We start from the raw sequence: 18,053 nt of genomic DNA, 5'->3' as shown, positions 1-18,053 counted from the left end.
GTTCGATGACGGTTTGGATGTACCGTGCACTATTCAGTGTCCCCTCGACGATCACCAGTGGTGTACGGCCAGTGTAGGAGATAGCTCCCCACACCATGATGCCGGGTGTTGGCCCTGTGTGCCTCGGTCGTATGCAGTCCTGATTGTGGCGCTCACCTGCACGGCGCCAAACACGCATACGACCATCATTGGCACCAAGGCAGAAGCGACTCTCATCGCTGAAGACGACACGTCTCCATTCGTCCCTCCATTCACGCCTGTCGCGACACCACTGGAGGCGGGCTGCACGATGTTGGGGCGTGAGCGGAAGACGGCCTAACGGTGTGCGGGACCGTAGCCCAGCTTCATGGAGACGGTTGCGAATGGTCCTCGCCGATACCCCAGGAGCAACAGTGTCCCTAATTTGCTGGGAAGTGGCGGTGCGGTCCCCTACGGCACTGCGTAGGATCCTACGGTCTTGGCGTGCATCCGTGCGTCGCTGCGGTCCGGTCCCAGGTCGACGGGCACGTGCACCTTCCGCCGACCACTGGCGACAACATCGATGTACTGTGGAGACCTCACGCCCCACGTGTTGAGCAATTCGGCGGTACGTCCACCCGGCCTCCCGCATGCCCACTATACGCCCTCGCTCAAAGTCCGTCAACTGCACATACGGTTCACGTCCACGCTGTCGCGGCATGCTACCAGTGTTAAAGACTGCGATGGAGCTCCGTATGCCACGGCAAACTGGCTGACACTGACGGCGGCGGTGCACAAATGCTGCGCAGCTAGCGCCATTCGACGGCCAACACCGCGGTTCCTAGTGTGTCCGCTGTGCCGTGCGTGTGATCATTGCTTGTACAGCCCTCTCGCACTGTCCGGAGCAAGTATGGTGGGTCTGACATACCGGTGTCAATGTGTTCTTTTTTCCATTTCCAGGAGTGTATTTATTATGCAAAGCAATAAGGCTTTGAAACTACGCAGATTCGAAAAAAATGTTATTTGCCTTTGGAGTCCGTGTATTACGACCTGCATCCGTCTGTACGATATGGATTTCGGTCAGATCTCGTGGGTACCGGGTCCGTTCTGACTGACCGGTTTCCTGTTAACAGAATTTCCGGCCACTGGTTCTGTTGCCATATTCTCACGTGAGACAATAAGCCCCGCTGTGAAATGGCCGTTTTGTTAACACAGGGCTTGGCGGCAATTACACGTGCTTCGCTTCGTTAATGGCGCAGTACCGTGGTGGGGCGGCGCTGAAATCTCTCTGTATTTGTATGAAATATATGTAACTGTTCACGAGCGTGTTACTCATTTTGCTGTGTTGTTTGCAGTACTCGTGCATAAATTTATGGCTCATAATAGTACTTTTGAGAGGATAGATTGTAGTACAGACCATTCATAGTTACTGGTGCAAGGTCGGGACAAGTGATCACATTTCACGCGCTAGTTTTTGCTTACTTCACGCAGAAACAATACGGCAGTTTATTTGATAATCTTTCTGCCGTTTCATGCTTATGGGTACGGAAATCTTCCCGTTGGTTTTTGTAGAGTTAGTTAATAACTTTTGATGAATCATGTCGGTGATTTGCCATAAAATCCGTGTATAACGAGCAGATGTATAAACTGACCCAGCCACATTCACTTATCGCAATCAGAAGATCACTGAGCGCAATACTTGACGCTGTTCGAACATAACATACACAGCTCGACGAGGTTCAATACTGAGTCATGTGTTAGTTTCTCATATATGTTAACAATTTTTTCTTTTAATACATATCAAGTAGAATTACTTGATTTTGCAGGTGACACAGAGGTTTTAACCGACCCTAATAAACATAAGGCAACACAGGAAATTGTAAATAGGATGTTCAGAATTAAGTCGAGGCAACCTGTGTGCGAGCGATACCATCAGTTTAGATCGTTTGTTTGCTCGTTTCATTACGAACTTCTAAGCAGAAGCGAGTCACTTACTTAGCATTGTTCGTGTAAAGCCGGGCGGGATTAACCGAGCGGTCTAGGGCGCTGCAGTCATGGATTGTGCGGCTGGTCCCAGCGGAGGTTCGAGTCCTCCCTCGGGCATGGGTGTGTGTGTTTGTTCTTAGGATAATTTAGGTTAATTAGTGTGTAAGTTTAGGGACTGATGACCTTAGCAGTTAAGTCCCATAAGATTTCACACACATCTGAACATCATCTGTTCGTGTAAATCATATCAAATCATTAATTCCTTGTGTTTTTGTGCATTGGGAGGCCTAGAGTCGAATATCTTAGTTGAGTGGTTTAGATTTACACCATATTTAAAGCCCTTTTTAGTAAGGGTTGGGACTTAGCCTACTGTTTCCTACTGTGAGTTGAGTAGAAGGAGACTCTTCGCTCACAGCTCCAGGCAGTGCTGACTTCTGTAATGCAGCTTGATGCTGTTGTCAATGGACATCACTGTACATGGAGGGGGAGACATGGTTGGTCAAGGGATGTGCAGCATATCCCTTATCTCTCTCCAATGTTACATTGCTGTGATGGTCAGGCTAATGTTCTCATTGAAGTTTACACTTTATCTGTGGTCGAGTAAGAGGACTTTTAAAGGTGTCCCATGTGGAAAAACATCTTCCAGGAGACTTATCAGAGCCCATCCTTCCAGCCCCCACCCGCCTGCCTGTCAAACAGGTTTCAGGCACTGTCAGTAGCTGATACTGATCCAGAGCAATCTGCAGTCCTCTGCCCTGTTTCAGAGATACCCTATTTGTCTACGAGGTCCAGCAATTCACAAAGTGTAAGGTTATTCATGTTCGGTGAGCTACCAAACTGAAGTGTTGGGCGCCTGATGGAGTACATTAGGATATCAGCACATGTGGCGAGGCAGCTAACATTGTCGTGCCTACGCAGACCGGATATGAAACGTCGCAAAAGATAGCACCGTCGGCACTTAACATCTACATCTACATGATTACTCTGCAATTCACATTTAAGTGCTTGGCAGAGGGTTCATCGAACCACAATCACACTATCTCCCTACCATTCCACTCCCGAACAGCACGCGGGAAAAACGAACACATAAACCTTTCTGTTCGAGCTCTGATTTCTCTTATTTTATTTTGATGATCATTCCTACCTATGTAGGTTGGGTTCAACAAAATATTTTCGCATTCGGAAGAAAAAGTTGGTGACTGAAATTTCGTAAATAGATCTCGCCGCGACGAAAAACGTCTTTCCTTTAATGACTTCCATCCCAACTCACGTATCATATCTGCCACACTCTCTCCCCTATTACGTGATAATACAAAACGAGCTGCTCTTTTTTGCACCCTTTCGATGTCCTCCGTCAATCCCACCTGGTAAGGATCCCACACCGCGCAGCAATATTCTAACAGAGGACGAACGAGTGTAGTGTAAGCTGTCTCTTTAGTGGACTTGTTGCATCTTCTAAGTGTACTGCCAATGAAATGCAACCTTTGGATCGCCTTCCCCACAATATTATCTATGTGGTCTTTCCAACTGAAGTTGTTCGTAATTTTTAGACCCAGGAACTTAGTTGAATTGACAGCCTTGAGAATTGTACTATTTATCGAGTAATCGAATACCAACGGATTTCTTTTGGAACTGATGTGGATCACCTCACCCTTATTTAGCGTGATCTGCCACCTGCCACACCATACAGCAATCTTTTCTAAATCGCTTTGCAACTGATACTGGTCTTCGGATGACCTTACTAGACGGTAAATTACAGCATCATCTGCGAACAACCTAAGAGAACTGCTCAGATTGTCACCCAGGTCATTTACATAGATCAGGAACAGCAGAGGTCCCAGGACGCTTCCCTGGGGAACACCTGATATCACTTCAGTTGTACTCGATGACTTGCCGTCTATTACTACGAACTGCGACCTTCCTGACAGGAAATCACGAATCCAGTCGCACAACTGAGACGATACCCCATAGGCCCGCAGCTTGCTTAGAAGGCGCTGGTGAGGAACGGTGTCAAAAGCTTTTCGGAAATCTAGAAATACGGAATCAAATTGAGATCCCCTGTCGATAGCGGCCACTACTTCGTGTGAATAAAGAGCTAGCTGCGTTGCAAAAGAACGATGTTTCCTGAAACCATGCTGATTACGTATCAATAGATCGTTCTCTTCGAGGTGATTCATAATGTTTGAATACAGTATATGCTCCAAAACCCTACTGCAAACCGACGTCAATGATATAGTCTGTAGTTCGATGGATTACCCCTAGTACCATTCTTAAACACTGGTGCCACCTGCGCAATGTTCCAATCTGTAGGTACAGATCTATCGGTGAGCGAGCGGTTGTATATGATTGCTAAGTAGGGACCTATTGTATCAGTGTAATCTGAAAGGAACTTAATCGGTATACAGGTACAATCTGGACCTGAAAACTTTCCCGTATCAAGCGATTTGAGTTGCTTCGCAACCCCTAAGGTATCTACTTCTAAGAAACTAATGCTAGCAGCTGTTCATGTTTCAAATTCTGGAATATTCCATTCGTCTTCCCTGGTGAAGGAATTTCGGAAAACTGCGTTCAATAACTCAGCTTTAGCGGCACAGTCGTCGGTAACAGTACCATCGGCACTGCGCAGCGAAGGTATTGACTGCGTCTTGCCGCTTGTGTATTATACATACGACCAGAATTTCTTCGGATTTTCTACCAAATTTCGATACAATGTTTCGTTGTGGAACCTATCAAAGGCATCTCGCATTGAAGTCCATGCCAAATTTCGCGCGTCTGTAAATTTTAGCCAATCTTCGGGATTTCGCGTCCTTCTGAATTTCACATGCTTTTTCCGTTGCCTCTACAACAACGTTCGGACCTGTTTTGTGTACCATGGGGGATCCGTTCCATCTCTTACCAATTTATGAGGTATGAATATCTCAATTGCTGTTGCTACTATATCTTTGAATTTGAGCCACATCTCGTCTACATTTGCGTAGTCAGTTCCGAAGGAATGGAGATTGTCTCTTAGCAAGGCTTCTAGTGACACTTTATCCGCTTTTTTAAATAAAATTATTTTGCGTTTGTTTCTGGTGGATCTGGAAGAAACGGTATTGAGCCTAGCTACAACGACCTTATGATCACTAATCCCTGCATCAGTCATGATGCTCTCTATTAGCTCTGGATTGTTTGTGGCTAAGAGGTGAAGTGTGTTTTCCCAACCATTTACAATTCGCGTGTGTTCGTGGACTAACTTCTCGAAATAATTTTCGGAGAAAGCATTTAGGACAATCCCGGAAGATGTTTTCTGTCTACCACCGGTTTTGAACAAGTATTTTTGCCAACATATCGAGGGAAGGTTGAAGTCCCCACCAACTATAACCGTATGAGTGGGGTATTTATTTGTTACGAGACTCAAATTTTCTCTGAACTGTTCAGCAACTATATCATCGGAGTCTGGGGGTTGGTAGAAGGAGCCAATTATTAACTTAGTTCGGCTGTTAAGTATAACCTCCACCCATACCAATTCGCACGGAGTACCTACTTCGACTTCACTACAAGATAAACCACTACTGACAGACACAAACACTCCACCACCAATTCTGCCTAATCTATCTTTCCTGAACACCGTCTGAGACTTCGTAAAACTTTCTGCAGAACTTATTTCCGGCTGTAGCCAGCTTCCTGTACCTATAACGATTTCAGCTTCTGTGCTTTCTATTAGCGCTTCAAGCTCAGGGACTTTCCCAGCACAACTACAACAATTTACAACTACAATTCCGACTTTTCCTAGATCCAAGCACGTCCTGTATTTGCCACACACCCTTTGAGATTGCAGCCCACCCCGTACTTTCCCGAGGTCTTCTAACCTAAAAAACCGCCCAGTCCACGCCACACAGCCTCCGCTACCCGCGTAGCCGCCAGCTGAGTGTAGTGAACTCCTGACCTATTCAGTGGAACCCGAAACCCCCCCCCCCCCTATGGCGCGTATCAAGGAATCTGCAGCCAACACGGTCGCAAAACCGTCTGAGCCTCTGATTCAGACCCTCCACCCGGCTCTGCACCAAAGGTCCGCAGTCGGTTCTGTCAACGATGCTGCAGATGGTGAGCTATGCCTTCATCTCGTAAGCAAGACCGGCAGCCGTCACCAAATCAGATAGCCGCTGGAATCCAGAGAGAATTTCCTCAGATCCAAAGCGACACACGTCATTAGTGCCGACATGTGCCACCACCTGCAGCTGGCTGCACCCTGTGCTCTTCATGGCATCCGGAAGTACCCTTTCCACATCAGGAATGACTCCACCCGGAATGCACACGGAGTGCACATTGGATTTCTTCCCCTCTTTAGCCGCTATATCCCTAAGGAGCCCCATTACGTGCCTAACATTGGAGCTCCCAACTACCAATAAGCCCACCCTCTGCGATCGCCCGGACCTTGAAAGCTGAGAATCATCCTCTGAAATAGGGCAGGCAGCTGCATCTGGCTCAGCCAGAGACAGTACCTGAAACCTGTTTGTCAGACGCACCGGTGAGGCTTTCTGATCAGTCTCCGGGGACGTCTTTCGCTGCCTGCCACGCCTTGGAACGACCTCCCAATCAATCACAGGCGAGGGCTCAGCCCCACTGCGGGCAGCAACCGGGGCAACCACAGCGGCAGACCGATATGGGGACAGACGGGATGAGGTTGACATCCCCATGATACCCAAGTTCGGCTCCCCACAGTGGTGCCCATTGGCAACAGCCTCAAGCTGCGCAACCGAAGTCAGCGCCGCCTGCAGCTGTGAGCGAACGATGCCAACTCAGCCCTCATCCGAACACAGCAATCACAGTCCCTGTCCATTCTAATCGATGTTGAATAACAGTTACTGAAACACGAGTCCGTGCCTAGATAACGCAAGGGAAACACGCAAAGAATGTATAAACTAACCTGTACAAATGCCTAACGACTGCGCTACAATCTGCCTGAATTTACGATTACAATAACTAAAACTTGAAATTACACCTCCTATGCGAAACTATGTAACAAATAAGTGAGATAGGAGTATACGACTTGCTGCTGGCAGCTGCTTATCCAACGGCGGCAGGGAGCACACTTGCTGGTTAAAGTGATTCTGCGCTCTAGGCAATGTCCAGCGGCAATTTACTGCTTTGTTTGGCTCGCAGACAATATAATCCGTTCACAGAAGTGACACGTGTAAAATTCCTATATTACGTCTGTTTGAATGCACATTTTCTTCCTTCTCCATAAGCTAGTCATGATGTTCTATCTGTGAATTACATGATTAAAAATTTCAGTATCTGTGACCATTTAATAAGATAAAAATTAAAGATACATATACAGTTGGTAAAGACGTACGCTTATAAAAGTTCACCAAACCGAACAAAATCAGTCCTGATAAAATGGACAGTTATATTTACATAAAATCAAGTTCCACAGAAATTATTTCTATTAATCTCCTAAGGAAGTCCCACACCATTTTAGAAAACGCGAAGATGAAAAAAGAGGTTGGGTACTGCATAACTCCATCTACCGACCTACCGTTTATTCCATAACGTGATGCTCTTGCTGATTACGCTATACTGAAGCTTTCTAGTACATGAATTTGTATTTCACGTTACAATGTTGTAAAGGCTTTAATTGCGAAGACGTAATTAATTTACATTTGACTCAATTTCCTCATTTTCAGAGTACTGAAGAGCGATCTGTTTAAAAAAAAAAAAACATTGCAAAGCCGAGATCGCATAAAAATTTCTTTATTTAAGACGACCTTCAGCAGTCATTGCTGTCATCTTCAGGACTTTATCATCGTTTTGTTGCTAAACATTTACATTTTACGCTGAACCTCACGCACAAGATGTCAAGTGGATAAACGTCTGTCGTCGCTAAAATAGTTAAAAACTCAAAGCAACATTCTCAAAAGTCCGTGTATATATATATTGCTCACACATGCTTGTTACATCATACAAACACGGTACACAATAGCACATATATTTATATATGCTGGACACATTACTGTATGCATGAGAACATGGCCTTTTATACAAGGTGCTGTATGTTTTTAAATATTTTAACGATGACAAACGTTTATAATGTGCTGAGTTTTATCCACTTGACATCTTGTGAGTGAGGTTCAGCGTTAGATGAAAACGTTTTACGACAAGAAGATGTTAAAGTCCTGAATACGACAGCAGTGACTATTGAAACCGGTCCTCTTAAATAAACTTTTTGTGCGATCTAGGCTTTTAAATGTTTTTTAATAATTTAAATTTAATTACAACAAATCTTAATAAGAACGACACAGTTTTCATAAACTTCAATTATCCATTGCCTTAAAACGCATTACTTTCATAAAATGCAAATTATAATGCAAAAATTACGAAGTATAAAAACTATTTAACCACCAAAATTACGTTTCTCGTCATTTCATTACAACCAATCGTACTAATAACGATTCGTTCTCGAGGCGTTCAATGTGCTGGTGCCTAGAAACAGCATATATTGATGGGGTGTAACAAAAGTAACCGAATATGGGCTTCTACTGAACACGACAAGTACACTAAGATGACTTCCTTTCTGAGGGCATCGTGATTTGTGCTTTCGACGTAGGGAGCGATCTTGCTTCCTATTGGTTCTACTTTATGTGACACGTTGCTGAAAAATCACAGAACTTATTTTGTGTTCACGTGACGGAACGGCTCCTCAACGTGAAATGGCAGAAAATGACGTCACAGAACTCGTAGAGCACCACGCCAACGTTAGCTAACTCGTTTCGTGTGCCGACGGCGTCAGGGGTGTTGCTAGAAAAGACTCCAGTATGGACACTGTGAGTAACAGAACAGTCATCTCAAAAGAGTAAGATGCACTTAAAGTCACTCACTTGTGGAAGATAAAAGCAAAGCGTAATTATTATTTGTGAGATTATTAGTTCCAATTCATAATCCGATCTGGAATATTTCGAAGTATGCACCAATCGTCAGAAACCGTAACCGGTAATGCCATCTCTTAGTAACATAAAATACTTGAATGAAAATTTTCACCCTGCAACGGAATGTACTCTGATGTGAAACTTCCAGACAGATTAAAACTGTGTTCCAGACCGAGACTTTAACTAGGGACCTATGGCTTTCGCGGGAAAATGCTCTACTTCTAGAATGAAATGTTTCATTCTGGAAACATACACCAGGCTGCGACTAAGCCATGTCTCCGCAATATCCTTTCTTCCAGGAGGGCTAGTTCTGCAAGTTTCGCAGGAGATCTTGTGTGAAGTTTGGAAAGTGCGAGACGAGGTAATGGCGGAATAGAACCTGTGAGGACAGGTCGTGAGTCGTGCTTGAGCAGCTGTGTCAACAAACAAAACTTCGAACTTAGAAGAGTACATGTTTTATATTGCAGAAGAACATTTTAAGTTGAAGAAGAATAACAAATATAAAGGACTGGTTTCAAAATTTTTTATCTGTTGCATTATGTGAGCTACAAAGAGGACTTGTTTTATTGATTAGAAGCAGAATACTTCTTTCTTTTCTATTATTCCTGGAATCTTTTTCATGTTGGTTCTAAAATGAGACTATTTTAATTTGGCAAAATCCACCCGACTCCGAATGTGCTTTTATTTGCCGAAATATATATGGCTTCCTTGCAGACATCATATGTCTTCAGTGCATAATAAATTGTGAAATGTTTTTGAACGGATGTTTGTTACAGATTTTTCCGTCACATTTTTGCCTGTTATTAGTTATTTCCTACAAGGTGCTCACGCCATTGGAAGTGGCAATCTGTAATCTATTTTACCTTAATTACTACTTCAATTTTGTTCTATTTTTTTAAGGGTATGGAAATACATGGGAATAAAGGAGCTAGTCAGTGACAGGTATGGGGGAGGCATTGTGGCCAGGCCTCGGATCTTCGACACAGTTTGAATCTGCCAGGAAGTTTCAGCGTTAGAAACTGTTTGCATAAATATTCTCATTCCTGTGTGAAAACTTTGATATTTACGGATAATATAGTAGTACTCGTGTAATCCATTATTTTCAAAAGTCATTATTTGTGTAATCCATTATTTCAAAAGTAACAACTGTACTGAAAAGTAGAAAGAAACAAAGCACGTAATATATTATTGTTCTTGTATGTAAGCTGCTCTAGTTAGACAAAGATTTTCTTTATCGTAACAACTGTGAGAGTATTAGTCTGTGGCAGTTGGATCATTCTGGCAATGACGCATGCTCTGTGTGCAGCTGTGATTACCGATTAAATACATAAGGAACAATATTTATAGCGTGGCTATATATGGAGTTACTGCAAGAGGAGATGTGCTACTATTAAATTATTTACGAAACATGACAGTAAAAGGAACGAGGAAAGTCATGGAAATACTTTTCTACCGATGAATAGCGCCGTCCAAGTAATAATCCAGCTAAGTGATGTTAATTTATAAAATGCAGTTTCTCACTAATATTTTCATATTTTGGAATCAAATGATTCCATAGAGTGTAAAGAACTGATTTCTTTCATTAACTATTTTCACGTTCATTCATTACAAAGTATTTTAGCACTCAAAAGCTTTATTACGACCATTGCAGTGAACACTCTAGCTTTCATCATCACCATCATCTTCATCATCCAGTTCTATCACTACTTAATGATGGGGCCTCTGAGTCGGTGTGTAAGAAAGCATACCAGTAAGATTTTCCATTTCTTCCCATCCTGAGCTTCCCGTTACCAATTGAGTCCCACTGTCTTCCTCATATCTCTTTCCCATCTGGCTGGTGGTCTTCCTCTAGGTCTTTTTTGGTTAAAAACTGGCTCTAAGCACCATGCGATTTAACATTTGAGGTCATCAGTCCCCTAGACTTAGAACTACTTAAACCTAACTAACCTAAGGACATCACACATATACCTTCCCGAGGTAGGATTCGAACCTGCGACCATACCAGCAGCGCAGTTCCGGACTGGAGCGACTAGAACCGCTCGGTCACCGGGGCCGGCTTCTTTTTTGGTAAATTTCGCTCCAGTCTAGGACTTGTTTAGACCAGCTACCATCTTTTACTCGAGCAACACCACCAGCCCACTGCCATTTCAATGTATTCACTCTTTCCATTATGTCGTTGACCTTTGTTGTTCATCTTCTTTCAATTGCGCTCTTCCTGTCTTTTTTCGTGTAACCCGACACTGATCCTTTCCATTCCTTTTTTGGCTACTGTTAGCTCCCTCATTTCATGTCCATGTTTCACAGCCGTAAGTTATTACTGGCAATGTAATTGGCCAGAAATAGATTTATTCAGGTCAACCAACATCTTGGATTTCAAAATTGAAGATTGCTCCCCATAAGCTTGTCAGCGCAATTTCATTCGTCATAATATTTCTGGTTTTAAATCTCCTTTCATGTTTATCAGTTGACCCAGAGAGATATATTCTGTGACTCTTTGGAGTTGTGCACTTCCAACTGATATACTTTCCTCAGGTGTCCATTCACTGATCATCATCTTGGTTTTATCAGTGTCCCTTTTTAGTCCAACTTGTTCGTTAACTAATACTTGAAGTTCTTCTACGTCATTCTTCTCTTTAGTAACTGCGCTATATTACCTTTAGGAGTATTTATTTTCTTAAGCCCATGAATAGTATTGTAGTGTGTGTGCATGATGGTGTGAATGATTATGCCCCCATCTCGTGGTCGTGCGGTAGCGTTCTCGCTTCCCACGCCCGGGTTCCCGGGTTCGATTCCCGGCGGTGTCAGGGATTTTCTCTGCGTCGTGATGGCTGGGTGTTGTGTGCTGTCCTTAGGTTAGTTAGGTTTAAGTAGTTCTAAGTTCTAGGGGACTGATGACCATAGATGTTAAGTCCCATAGTGCTCAGAGCCATTTGAACCAGCACCGTGAATGATTACCGTAGTCATTATGTTGTTAAATTATTATGTGATCCAGTGATACAGAGAAGGAAGAGATTACTGTTTAATGTCCCTTCGACAACGAGGTAATTGGCAACGGAGCATAAGCTCAGGTTAGGGAAGGATAGAGAAGGAAATCGGCCATACGCTTTCAAAGAACCATCTCGGCACTTGCGTGAAGCGATTTAGAAAAATCACGGAAAACTTATATTAGGATGGCCGGACGTGGGTTTGAACCTTCGTCCTCCCCAATGAGTGTCCTGCGTGCTAACCACTGCGCTACATCGTTCGGTCAGTGATTCAGTGTAACACATCGTCAGCTACACCTGGTCAACCGGCCATTTGTCATAGTTGTTTTGTTTCATTTTAATTGCAAAGTGGCAGTATGTGATGGTAAAACTATAATAATTTTTACTATGCGTACTCAAATTTTGCTATACATTTGTGTCAGGTAGTTCGATGTCTTGACCGTCATACTTCCAATAGATTAACATCTTTTATAGTAAACTCCAACGGCCGCGTAGTAACACGGAATGGATCCTTCCAGATGCCATCAAGAGCACAAGATGGAGCCAACTGCAGGGAGTGAATCACGTCTGTGCTAACGATGTGTGTCGCTTTTGGATCGGAAGAGATTCCCTCTGGCTTGTGGCGGCTGCCCTAAGTTTTGCCTGCAAGGTGACGACATGGCTCACACTCTGTAGCGCCACTGACGGTACCGACTGCGGATCTTTGCTACATAGTCGAGTATAGGGTCTGAATCAGAGGCTCATACGGTTCTGTGGCCGTGTATGCTGCAGATTCTTTCACGTGCGTCATAGGGTGGAGAGGTGTTGGGATTCACTTAATAGAAAAGGGGTCCACCACACACAGAAGGCTGCTACGCGCTTACCGCAGTCTGTGTGAAGTGAACTGGCTGGTTTTATAGCTTACGGGATCATGGAGAAGTTTAAAAAGGGATACAAGCTCAAAGGAGATCTATCACAAGGCAGATTCAGAGCTCATCGATATCATAATTCGAAATTTTCGTAGCTGTATTTGGAAAAAACCATCGATCCAAGCGCTTGTAGAATGACTGAAGCAGAAATCGTTATACTGTAGGTACTGACAGCTGGCAAAATCTGGAGTTGAGTTCAACCCAAGTTTTTACCAAGCAGCTAATAGCATTTAGAAATAGACGGAATTCAGATGGTTGTGGCGTGTTTCTTGCTGTTTGAAGCAGCTTGTGTTGCAGCGTAAGTGAAGTACATAGCTGCTCCGAGAGAGCATGGTTAGAAGTTTCTTTCGATGACTGTAATAAAGTAGTAGTTGGTTTCTTTTACCGGTATCGCGGCTTAGATGATACACTTTCTGAAAAGTTCAAGGAAAATTGGAGTCTCGTTTCAAATAGGCATCAGACTCATATATTATAAGTGATGGAGACTTCAACCTGTCTTCGTTTCCTGGCGAAAATACCTGTCGGCAGTAGGCACAGAAGATCGTCTGAAGTTGTACTTTTCCAAAAATTGGTTTGAGTAACTGGTTCAGCAGCGCACATGATGTGTAAATCGGTGCTACAGCATATTAGATATCGTAAAGACAAAGAAATCTGAGCACATTAAAAGTGTCTTAACGGATACAGTAATTAAAACCGCAGGGTCATAGTAGCAAGATTGAACATCGTAACATCCAAGTAAACCAATATTAAATGTAAAAAATATATATTTTAAAACAGCACATAAGGTTCCACTTGATACCTGCCTAAGAGAGAGCCCAATTTTTTTCCATACTTAACACTAGATGTCGATCAAATGCGCTTCATATTCAAAGACGGGAGTTGACAAGAAATTAATAAGAGCTAATTAATAAGAGGTGGAACTGGGACCACAAGGGGTATAAAGCAAGTAGAGTTCACAGAGATAAAAATGTAAAAAAACACGTCAGATTTAAAAGGGAGCATCCGCGCGGGATTAGCCGAGCGGTCTAAGGCACTGCAGTCATGGACTGTGCGGCCGGTCCCGGCGGAGGTTCGAGTCCTGCTTCGGGCATGTGTGTGTGTGTTTGTCCTTAGGATAATTTAGGTTAACTAGTGTGTAAGCTTAGGGACTGATGACCTCAGCAGTTAAGTCCCATAAGATATCACACACATTTGAACATTTTTTAAAAGGGCGCAAAAGCTCCAAGACGGAAACAGTTTACAAATGCTCGAAATGTATTGAGAATTTCAATGCGAGATCCTTTTAATAGTTTCCAAAACGAAATTCTGTTTCGAAATTTGGCAGAAAGTCTTTAAAGTTTCCTGCGTATGTAAGGTATGCCACTAGCAACCAACTGTCAATATGTTCACTACGTATCAGTAATGGTAATTTTAGCAACGAAAGGCCACTAAACAGGAGTTTCCGAAATTATCTCCAAAAAGAAGACGCAGTAAATATTCCAGAAGTTGGATGTGTTTGAAGCCTCTTCAGTAATTTAATAAAGGAAATCTTTCCGGTCCCGGTTTGTATATGAGATAGGTTCCTTTCGGATAATTCTGACGAAATAATTTCATTTTTAACTGTCATACACAGCTGCCCGCTCAACACAAGATGAGTTCCCAATAATGCAAAATTGCACAGGTCATAGGAAAACATAATAAAGGTATTAGAGGTAATCTGATGAATTATAGACACACATCATTGTCATAATATGTACGAAGATTTTCGGACACATATATTCTGTTCCATGACAAAACAACTCGAAGAAAAATATCAATTGACACATAAGCGGCAATGAATGAGAAAATATTGCTCTTATTAATTATATCAAGCTCTTTATTTGCACGAAGCAGTAAGTCTTATCGACATCGAGTTCATATTTCTAGATTTCTAGAAGGCTTTTGCCACCACTGCTCACGAGCGGCTTCTAATCAGACTGGGTGCCTATAGAGTACCGCCTCACCTGTGCAACAGGATTTCTGATTTCCTGTCAGAAAAGTCGCGGTCAGTAGAAGTCATCACGCAAGACCGAAGCTACACCCGGAGTTCCCCAAGAAAGCGTTGTAGGCCCTTTACTGTCCTTAATCTGTAAAAAACGTTTAAAAGACAAAGTCAACAGGCAAAAGATTGTGTTTTACTTGCATAAAAATTAGAAGCTGCAACAAATTTACGATTTAGACATTGGAAAAATTCAAATACCTCCAGCTCGTTTTGTATTACACTTTCCAGTCATAGCAATGCGACGATGTGTCATAGGCCTGAGTAATCACCTTTTGCAGAGCGGACCGCGGCAAGACGCCAGTGAGATTCTGGAAGGTGCTGTCAGGCGTCTGGAGCCATGCCGACTCCAGTGCCCTGTCCAGCTACGCCATGTTTTCTCGGTTGAAGATCCACGGTGGCGTGAACAGCCCGACCAAAGTTGTCCCACAGATTCTCGATTGGGTTTAAATCCGGGAAATTTGCAGGCCAGGGGAGTAGGGTAAACACATCCCGCTGCTCTTCGATCCACGCACGTACATGGCGACATGTGCGACACGTTGCATTGTCCTGCTGGTAGGTGCCATCCTGCTGAGTTAAGAAAACACGGCGTCAAGGACAGATGCATACTTGTGTTGATCCACTGTGCCTTCAAGAATGACGAGATCGTTGAGGGAGTGGCACGGAAACATTCCCCAGACCATACAGCTTCCTCTTCCGCCCTGGAACCTTCTGACGTTTGTTGCAGGGCGTCTGTTTTCACACGTTTCATGGCGTACACCCCAATGTCCATCTGTTCGACGCAGCATAAAAAGTGATTCATCTGAAAATACCACTTAGAGGATTTATTTTACAATTGTTATCGCCTTCTTTTGTCCAAATAAAGAGGTACTCGTCAGCATTCAACTTCTTCATTCTTCTTGTAGACAAAGGAAAGGGTTTGTCTGGATCCAAAGTACCACAGGGAACCTTTGCTAGTAGACTTGTACTCTCCGCTATCCTCCAGGTCTTCCAAGCCGAAATGTTTGCATCAGGGAAAGCTCCATGGTCACCATAATCTGCATGGTTACCCCATACAACAGCCAAGGTCAACCACGTACTGCCTCCAAAGACAACTGGTACATCACACGTGAACTTCATTCTTAGTCCACGAAAGACATTTGGACTACCAATAAGCTGCTGCTTATTGAACTGGCCAGCAAGGTCAGTGTCTATTGCTTTCAAAGACTTGTACACAGTAGCGTTACTGCCGTGAAAATTCCAACATGGCTGCATGAGCCGGCACCTGCTGCGGAGGCCCAGAGCAACATAGTGGGCTGAAATGTCGTTGAAGAAACACTGTTGCCGGCCTCTTGGTCCATCTGGGCGGTCAACTGCTCAACAGCTGCACGTCTGTTCACCCTTACACTTGTCAACCGCCGCCCTGTCCTCTATGGATCGTCATGCACCTCAGTTGCCTCGGCGCCAGTTTTTGATTGCGTCATTTTGCCATGCACGATGTACTTTAAGCACTATGGGACGAGAACAGCTTACATACTGACCCGTTTCGGAAAAGCTTTCACCCTTGACTCGAAAGCCAATGATCATGCCCTTTTGGATGTCAGATAAATCTGACCGTTTCCGAATTATGACAACGACTGCAATGTATTCCGCGTCTCCCTCCCTCCTCATCCCCCCCCCACCCCTCCAAGACACGCTTTACATAACCTCGACTACTAGTGCTACCAAATGCCGGCTGTGAATGTTTCTCGTACATTGACGTGGAACGCAGACGGCGGTCACATTAATGTGACTGGTACGTGTAATCGAAGTAGCTGGGATAATGTTAAGGTGGGTATGATAAAGAAGTTGGAGTATGGATCATAGTGTTAAAGATACGATAAAGAATTTGGGGTATGGATTATTAAAACAACATCGGTTTTTTCTCCGGTGAGATCTTCCCACTAAATTACAATTTCCTACTTTTTTTCTTGGAACGCCGAAATATTTTTCTTAACTGCCACTTACGAGAGTCACTCCAAATGAAATGCACACTATTTTTGTAAAAATACAGTTTTAATTCTGCATGTGTGAAAGTTTTACAGTGTGTAGATACATCCTTCCCGCTTATTTTCAAACTTAGTTCAACCTGTTCCCTTGAGTGGCGCCGTCACAGCATGTCTTCAAGATGGCTGATACACTTGACGTTCGTCAGAAGCAACGTGCTGTCATAGAATTCCTGTGCTGTGAAAACGAGACAGTGGGAAACATCCACAAGAGGTTGAAAAAGGTGTGTGGAGATGCTGCTGTCGATCGCAGTACAGTTAGTCGGTGGGCAAGCAGGTTACGTGATGAAAGCGGGCACGGCAATACTCAGTATTGTCCTCGCAGCGGCAGGCCTCGTACTGCACACACTCCAGACAATGTGCAGAGAGTTAACGAATTGGTGACTGCTGACAGACGCATCACAGTGAATTAATTGTCACGCTACGTTGGGACAGGGGAAGGAAGTATTTGCAGAATACTGAAAGTATTGGCGTTAAAAAAGGTTTGTGCCAGGTGGTTTCCCAGGATGTTGACAGTGGCTCACAAAGAAACAAGAAAAACGGTATGCAGCGAACTTATGGAACAGTACGAGAATGGTGGAGATAAATTTCTTGGAAGAATTGTGACAGGTGATGGAACATGGCTCCATCATTTTTCACCAGAGACTAAGAGGAAATCAATGGAGTGCCATCATGCAAATTCATCCAAGAAAAAAAATTCAAAACCACACCTTCTGCTGGAAAAGTTATGGCTACGGTGTTTTTTGATTCCGAAGGACTCTTGCTTGTGGATATCATGCCAAGAGGAACCACCATAAATTCTGAGGCATATGTGACGACACTGAAGAAATTTCAAGCTCGACTGAGTCGTGCTCGACCACATCGGAAAAAGCAGCGTGTTTTGTTGTTACACGACAATGCACGACCACATGTAGCCAAAAAACCATGGAAGCGATCACAAAACTCGGATGGACAAAACTGAAACACCCGCCTTACAGTCCTGACCTGACTCCATGTGACTATCATCTCTTTGACAAACTGAAAGACTCTCTTCGTGGAACAAGGTTTGAGGATGGTGACTCCTTTGAGCACGCTGCCAAACAGTGACTCCAACAGGTTGGTCCAGAACTTTACCGTGCGGGTATACAGGCGCTGGTTCCAAGATGGCGTAAGGAAGTTGAGAGGGACGGAAATAACGTGGAGAAATGAAAATATTGTTCCTAAAGGATGTATCTACACATTGTAAAACTTTAAAACAGGTAGAATAGAAGATGGATTTAAAAAAAAATAGT

This window comes from Schistocerca cancellata, chromosome 9 (assembly GCF_023864275.1).
Source record: "Schistocerca cancellata isolate TAMUIC-IGC-003103 chromosome 9, iqSchCanc2.1, whole genome shotgun sequence".
Classification (NCBI taxonomy): domain Eukaryota; kingdom Metazoa; phylum Arthropoda; class Insecta; order Orthoptera; family Acrididae; genus Schistocerca; species Schistocerca cancellata.
Note: the sequence above shows the minus strand (reverse complement) of the source record.